The sequence below is a fragment of the Pteropus alecto genome, unplaced genomic scaffold, assembly GCF_000325575.1.
Source record: "Pteropus alecto unplaced genomic scaffold, ASM32557v1 scaffold86, whole genome shotgun sequence".
NCBI classification, from domain to species: Eukaryota; Metazoa; Chordata; class Mammalia; order Chiroptera; family Pteropodidae; genus Pteropus; species Pteropus alecto.
The window spans coordinates 20,690,895-20,697,175 of NW_006442109.1; the positions used below are offsets into that span (position 1 = coordinate 20,690,895).

At 40.1% G+C, this 6,281-nt stretch overlaps 1 pseudogene; it reads left to right on the plus strand.

The window, feature by feature from the left end:
- Positions 1-5,732: 5,732 nt before the first annotated feature.
- On the plus strand, positions 5,733-5,851 carry LOC112469801 (annotated as a pseudogene).
- The last annotated feature ends 430 nt before the right edge of the window (positions 5,852-6,281 follow it).

Below are 6,281 nucleotides of genomic sequence, written 5' to 3' on the forward strand. Positions count from 1 at the left end.
TTTTTTTTTTTTTGAGCAACTGTCATACTGTTTCTTTCATATTTGTAATCCCAACCAATCTGTAATCTGTAATCCCAACAACAATGCACAACATCCTCATCAGCACTTCTTGGTTTTTGATTTATTGATGATAGTTAATCTGACAGGTGTGAGTTGATATCTCATTGTGGTTTTAATTTGCATTTCTCTGATGATTAGTGACCTTGAGCATCTTTTCATATGTCTATTGGCCATCTGTATTCTCTCTTTAGAAAAATATCTATTCAGATCTTCTGCCAATTTTAAAATTGGATTGTTTGTTTGTTTGTTTGCTTGTTTGTCATGGAGTTGTATAAGTTATTTATAAATTTGGATATTAACTCCTTGTCAGATGTATCATAGGCAAATATCTTCTCTCATTCAGTAGGTTGTCTTTTCATTCTGTTGATGATTTTCTGTGCTGTGCAAAAGCTTTTAATTTGATGTAGTTTCATTTGTTCATTTTTTCTTTTGTTTCCCTTGTCCTAGGAGATATATGAGAAAAAAATTAATAATAGCAATATCAGAGAGTTTACTGCCTATGTTTTCTTCTAGAAGTTTCTGCTCTCTCTTAAAATACCCCAGTGACTGTAACTGAGCCCAGAGAGCAGACAACAAAAACACTACCATCATACCTAAGGAGCCAAGCTGTACTCTTAGGAGAGGCTCATATGAAACTAAACCACTAGAGAACAATGATAACTTTTAAAATAATAAGAACATTGAGATATAAAGATTCCAATAGGGCATAAAAAACTGTCTAGAAACAAAAAACAAGATCTGCAGACAAATTAAGTAGATGAGAGGTAATACTTAAGTAACAGGGAGTAAATCTCCCAAGCTAAATAAAAGGCCCGAGACTGCTGATTGAAAGGTTTAGGCAAGTTCTGGGCATGACAAATGAGTCATAGCTTGGTAAATTTCTGAAGTCTAAGGCTAAAAATAAAGTCTTACAATCTTTTAGAAAGAAAGTATAAGTTATTTACAGAGGACGAAGGGTCATGAGGGCATCAGCTTTCTTTTCTACAATACTTGAAGCAGAAATGATTGAGGTGAATCATGTGAAGATTACTGAGAAGAAAATACTGTGTACCAAGAATCCAGTGGCAAGACCTTACTCTCCTGTCAGAGTGAAAAAAATATTTGAGGATATGTGAACATCCAAAGACATGTCACCTACATCTTTCATCAGACAAAAAAGGTGTTGAAAAAGATCTAACCAAACAACAAATGAATCAGCTTAAAGGCTTTGGGATGGAGGTAGGATGAAAAAGAAAAAAAAAAAGAGTGATGAGCAAGGATCTGTACAATATATAATTAGTTATGGATAATAATATTATATGATATAGAATTAGATTATACTATGTATATTAATGTATATTGTAATACATATTATAATGTATATTGTATATAATATATTAGATTATACAATATATAATTAGATTATACAATATATAATTAGATAGATAATAATAGATGATTTAGGAATGTGTAACAGAAGTGCTTAAAATAGAAGAGACAGATTTCAAGGGAAATGTTAAAAATAGCCTGGAACTAAAAGTACTAAAGGAGAAAGAGGAAGTAAAAGTTTTCCATAGGTCTCCTGTTGGCGTGTGAGAGTAGGAAGTGAAAGCATTCTGAAGATTTTATCCTGGAGAGGGAGAAGAACAGATGGATAATAGAGAATTTAGGGAAAATACTTGGGACTCCATATGATGGAAGAAAAGTATGGGTCTGACGATGAGTGACAAAAGGAGGACGCAGCTGGTAGATTGGAAGAGCAGAGCTCCAGAGACGACAAGGAAAATAAAAGAACTGAATAGCGGCTAGAGCGGACTAATACAAAGAAAAAGGGGGCAGGGACAAATAAGTGATAAACATTAAGTAAAACAGAAGAAACAAGCCACTGATGACTTGTTTGCTAACTACAATGCATACTGTTCAGTCTACAGATCGATCTTATCTGCCCTCTCGGTAACCCTTGACATTCTTCATCCCTCCCTCCTTCCTGACACTGTTTCCTCTCTTGGCTTCCATGACATTACTTTCTTTTAGTTTCCTCCTACTTCTCTTACTATTCCTTCTCATCCTCCTTCAACTGCTCTTCAGCCTCTCTATTTACCTTGATTGCCAGTGTTCTCTCAGGTTTTGCCCTACGTCTTCTTTCTATAGACTCTCCCTTGGTGATTTCACCCAATTCCAAAGCTTCTGACCACCACTTAGCATGGATGACTTCCAACTGTCAGCAGCCTAGGCCTCTCTTCTGAGATGAAGACCCACGGGGCCAACTACCAATGGCGTAGCTCTACAGGAGCCTCAAACTCAGTGAGTCCAAACTTTCCCCAAGTCTCCTGATCCCATATTCCCTAAAAACAAAACAAAATAAAGACCCTTATCAAGTTGATGGAAGAAAGTACCATATTATTTTATTTTTTATTGCTTTATTAGTGATAGCAAGATTTTTCATATTTTATTAATCAATTATTGTGTATGTTTGTGTGTATGTGTGTGCGAATCCTTCCCTCATTGGGTGTTCCTTATACCCTTTACTTCCTCCTTGCCCTATGACTTAATTTGAGTCTCCAGCACACATGGACCAGATTAGCATTCCCCTCAGTGATCCTCTTGTTCCCAGTCTGCCAGTTTATGCTCCTGGATTCCATTCTTCAGTCCGAGTGATATGTTTATTACGCAAATCTGATCATGTCATTCCCTTTCTTAAAATATTTCAACGGCTTTATGTTGCCTTCAGAGTGAAGACCAAGCTTGCTGGCATGGCCCACACAGCACTCTCCATAATCTGACCCCTGCCTACTCTCTCTAGCCTGTTTCTCACTATTCTACACTTGTGCCTTATATTCCTTCTTCCAGCTTCTGAGAGCTGCCTGCTCCTTCCTTACCCCATGCCATGGCAGTGCTCATCTCTCTCTCTCTCTCTCTCTCTCTCTTCTCTCTCTCGCTCTCTCTCTCTCTCTCTCTCTCTCTCTCTCTCTCTCTCCCTCCCCCTTTACCCTTTTTTATCTGGCTAACTTTAATTCATTCTTCAAAACCTACCTCTGATGTTCCCTCTGGGGAGCCTTCCTTATCCCTGACCCAACCTCCTTAGAAGGATTAGCTGCCCCAACTGTGTGCTCCCACTACAATTGTTTACCCATCCTGGTGTATATCCCATCATTTTACAATTGCCTTTTTACCTGATTGTCTCTGCCAGGCTGTGAGCTCCTTAAGAACAGGCCAACATCTTGTTCATCATTATATTCCCAGAACTTAGATATTTAATATATTTTTGAATGACCGAATATATGAGAAAATGAAATAACATTGTTATAGTTCCTTTCTGAAACCTCTTTTCCTGAATACAGGATTCACTCACTGAAGGGGGAGTAATTAAAGTTTTACACCACCAGCCCCTCTGCCCAGTGAGAGAGGGCGCTCCCTGCAGAACTTTATCCATCTCAAGTGGTATGTAAAGGGGGTTTTCTATATCTGCTTACCTTGTAAAATTTTCCTGCCTTTGGCCCTGGCCTTGTTGACCTTCCCGTTACATTTCTTGGGGAGCACTGCTAATACCAATGTTTTCCCCCCAAAGCCCTCCCTATTTCACAAGTGGCTCCATGCCTGATGTTTAAGCAGATACTGAAAAAGGTCCAAAGTCCCAGGGGCTAGTCAGCTCTAGAGAGTGACTCATTGACACCCCCTCTCCTTCCTGTTTGCCATTGCCTGGTTCATGCTGAGTTTGGGCTAGGGTCCTGTGTACTGAAGAGGGAGCCTCCTGAAGTAGTGCTTCAGGGTATCATAGGGTGGACTAAGGGCTGTGATGGCGAGAGCCCAGCAGCCCGGAGTGAGGGACCAGAAAGCAGGAGGCAGACCAGGGCAAGGACACAGCTCAGACTTGTGTGGCAGTGTTTTAGTCAGGGCTCTTCAGAGAAACAGAACCAATAGGATGTAGATGTAGATAAGTATAGATAATATATAGAGATAGTCTCTCTTTATATATATGCATGTATATACACATTGAGATTTATGAGAAGGAATTGGCTCATGTGATTATGGAGGCTGATAAGGTGTGCAGGGTGAGTTGGTAACCTGGAGACCCGGGAGAGCTGATGATATGGCCGCAGTCTAAATGCAGGTAGGCTTGAGACTTAGGAAGAGCCAATGTTTTAGTTCTAGTCTTAAGGCAGGAAAAAGCAGATGTCCTCGTTCAAAGGCTGTCAGGCAGGAGGAATTCTCTTTGACTTGAGAGTCAGTCTTTTTGTTTAATCAAGGCCCTAAACCGATTGGATGAGGCCCACCCACATTAGGGAGGACAATCTACTTTACTCAGCTTACTGATTTAAATGTTAAGCTCATCCAAAAACACACTTACAGAAACATCCAGAATATCTGGGCACCCCATGGCCCAGTCAGGTTAAAACAGAAAATTAACCATCAGAGGGGGCACTAGGATGACAAAGGTGACCCCTAACTCCAAATGCTAGAAGACACATATAGTCCACACATACGCACACCTGCCCTTTAATTTAGGCTTTCCAGAGAGGGTGATTCCACCTCTTAAGAGGCATTTTTGGGAATTTATGGAAGCATTTGTCCCAATGAGGGGAGTGCAGGGTGTCACTGGCATTTTGTGGATGGTGGCAGCGATGTTGGATATCCTGCAGTAATCAGGACAGTCCACAGCGCAAGGGATCATCCCGCATGGCTTTCATCCCACATCCCACTGGATGCTGATGTCTGTGAAAATCCTGTTCATAATTATCAGGCATAATTATCTAGCATCCAACACCATTTTACATATAAACACAAAGGATTTTTTGCAGTTTCGACATACATTGAATTTTTCAGGAATGCAAAATTGGATGAAGGAGGTACATATCAATGGTACAAAATTGAGGAAAGGAGGAACTTTACTGAGAGTTGTTCACTGTTCTAGAAAATCATACTGTGAATGGCAATGCCACTTACAGTATTTGAGTGGACCTTAAAACACGTGTGAATCTGTGCAATTACACATATCATATTCATGGCGATTCTGCACGTAGGTGTAGACGTCTAATTGTTCATTAGGTCTTCCAGTGTAATTGTGCACACATTTTTTTTCCAGGTATTGAAATACTTATTTTACTATAAAATTGCTTTTCTTTGTTCCTTGATTATAACACAGCGAGTGCTTTTAAAAATCTTTTTTTGAAATTGTGGATTTTGGAGGGGAAATTTTGTGTGTAGGCATATTATCTGTGGTTTTCATTTGAGCATAACAAGGGAGAGTTATATTAAAGGGCATCAGGTATAACGTGGCTGACAGCCTCTATTCTAAGTGAGCCAGTGCCTCCAAGGAAATGCTCATCTGTCTGTCGGTCCCAAGCCTGGCCCCACGGGGCCTGTGTGCAGTAAGAAACCTGGGTCCCCAATAACTTTATCTTTCACTTTAGGAAACATCAGAAATTAACAAGTCTCTAAGCAACTGGCTGATGTGCCTATTTTTCAGTGTCACTTTGTTCAAACAAGGAATGGAAGGCTCAAGAGGCTTCATGCCTAGTTCCTTCATGCCTAGCTTATAGGCTCTGCCTCCTCCATGAAGGCCACCTAATCAGCTCCACCTTGGAGACCATTTCTCTCTGCTCCTCTGATCTGCCTACACTTGCTCTACCTTAATTTCTTTTCATGAGTTAATTTCTTATTCTGTAAATGGACTGTAAATTCCTTGAGGGGAAGTCTACGGCCATGCTACCCTGAACAAGCCCAATTCCATCTGATCTCGGAAGCTAAGCAAAGTCAGGACTGGTTAGTACTTAGATAGGAGACCATCTAGGAAGACCAGGTGCTGTAGGCATAAAAAATTTAAAAAATAAGGGATTGAGGGGAGAGATTCATGTGTCCCATGTCCTAAGGTGCTTATAAAGAATGTGAATGAATGAATGAATGAATGAATGCATTAGGGGAATATCGGATAGCTGTACTAATTTAATCTTAATGTCTGTGGAAATCAAATATAAGTGACTATTCTGTGCTTTCTACCCAGCCAGCTCACCAGCTGAACCCCTAGTAGTGCCTTGAGCTTTACTCATGAATTTAATTAGCTCTGGCACTTGATTCTGGAAGAAATGTAGAACAGCAATGAACACAAGCAGGAGAGATCTGGGCTGTCACTAGCCTGACATATGGTGTCATGTATCACCCACTGGCTTCCATTTAGGGCTGGACTAAGTCCTAGGTTACTTTACTTCTAAATGTTAGAAGTGTTTATTCTTTCATGATCCTAG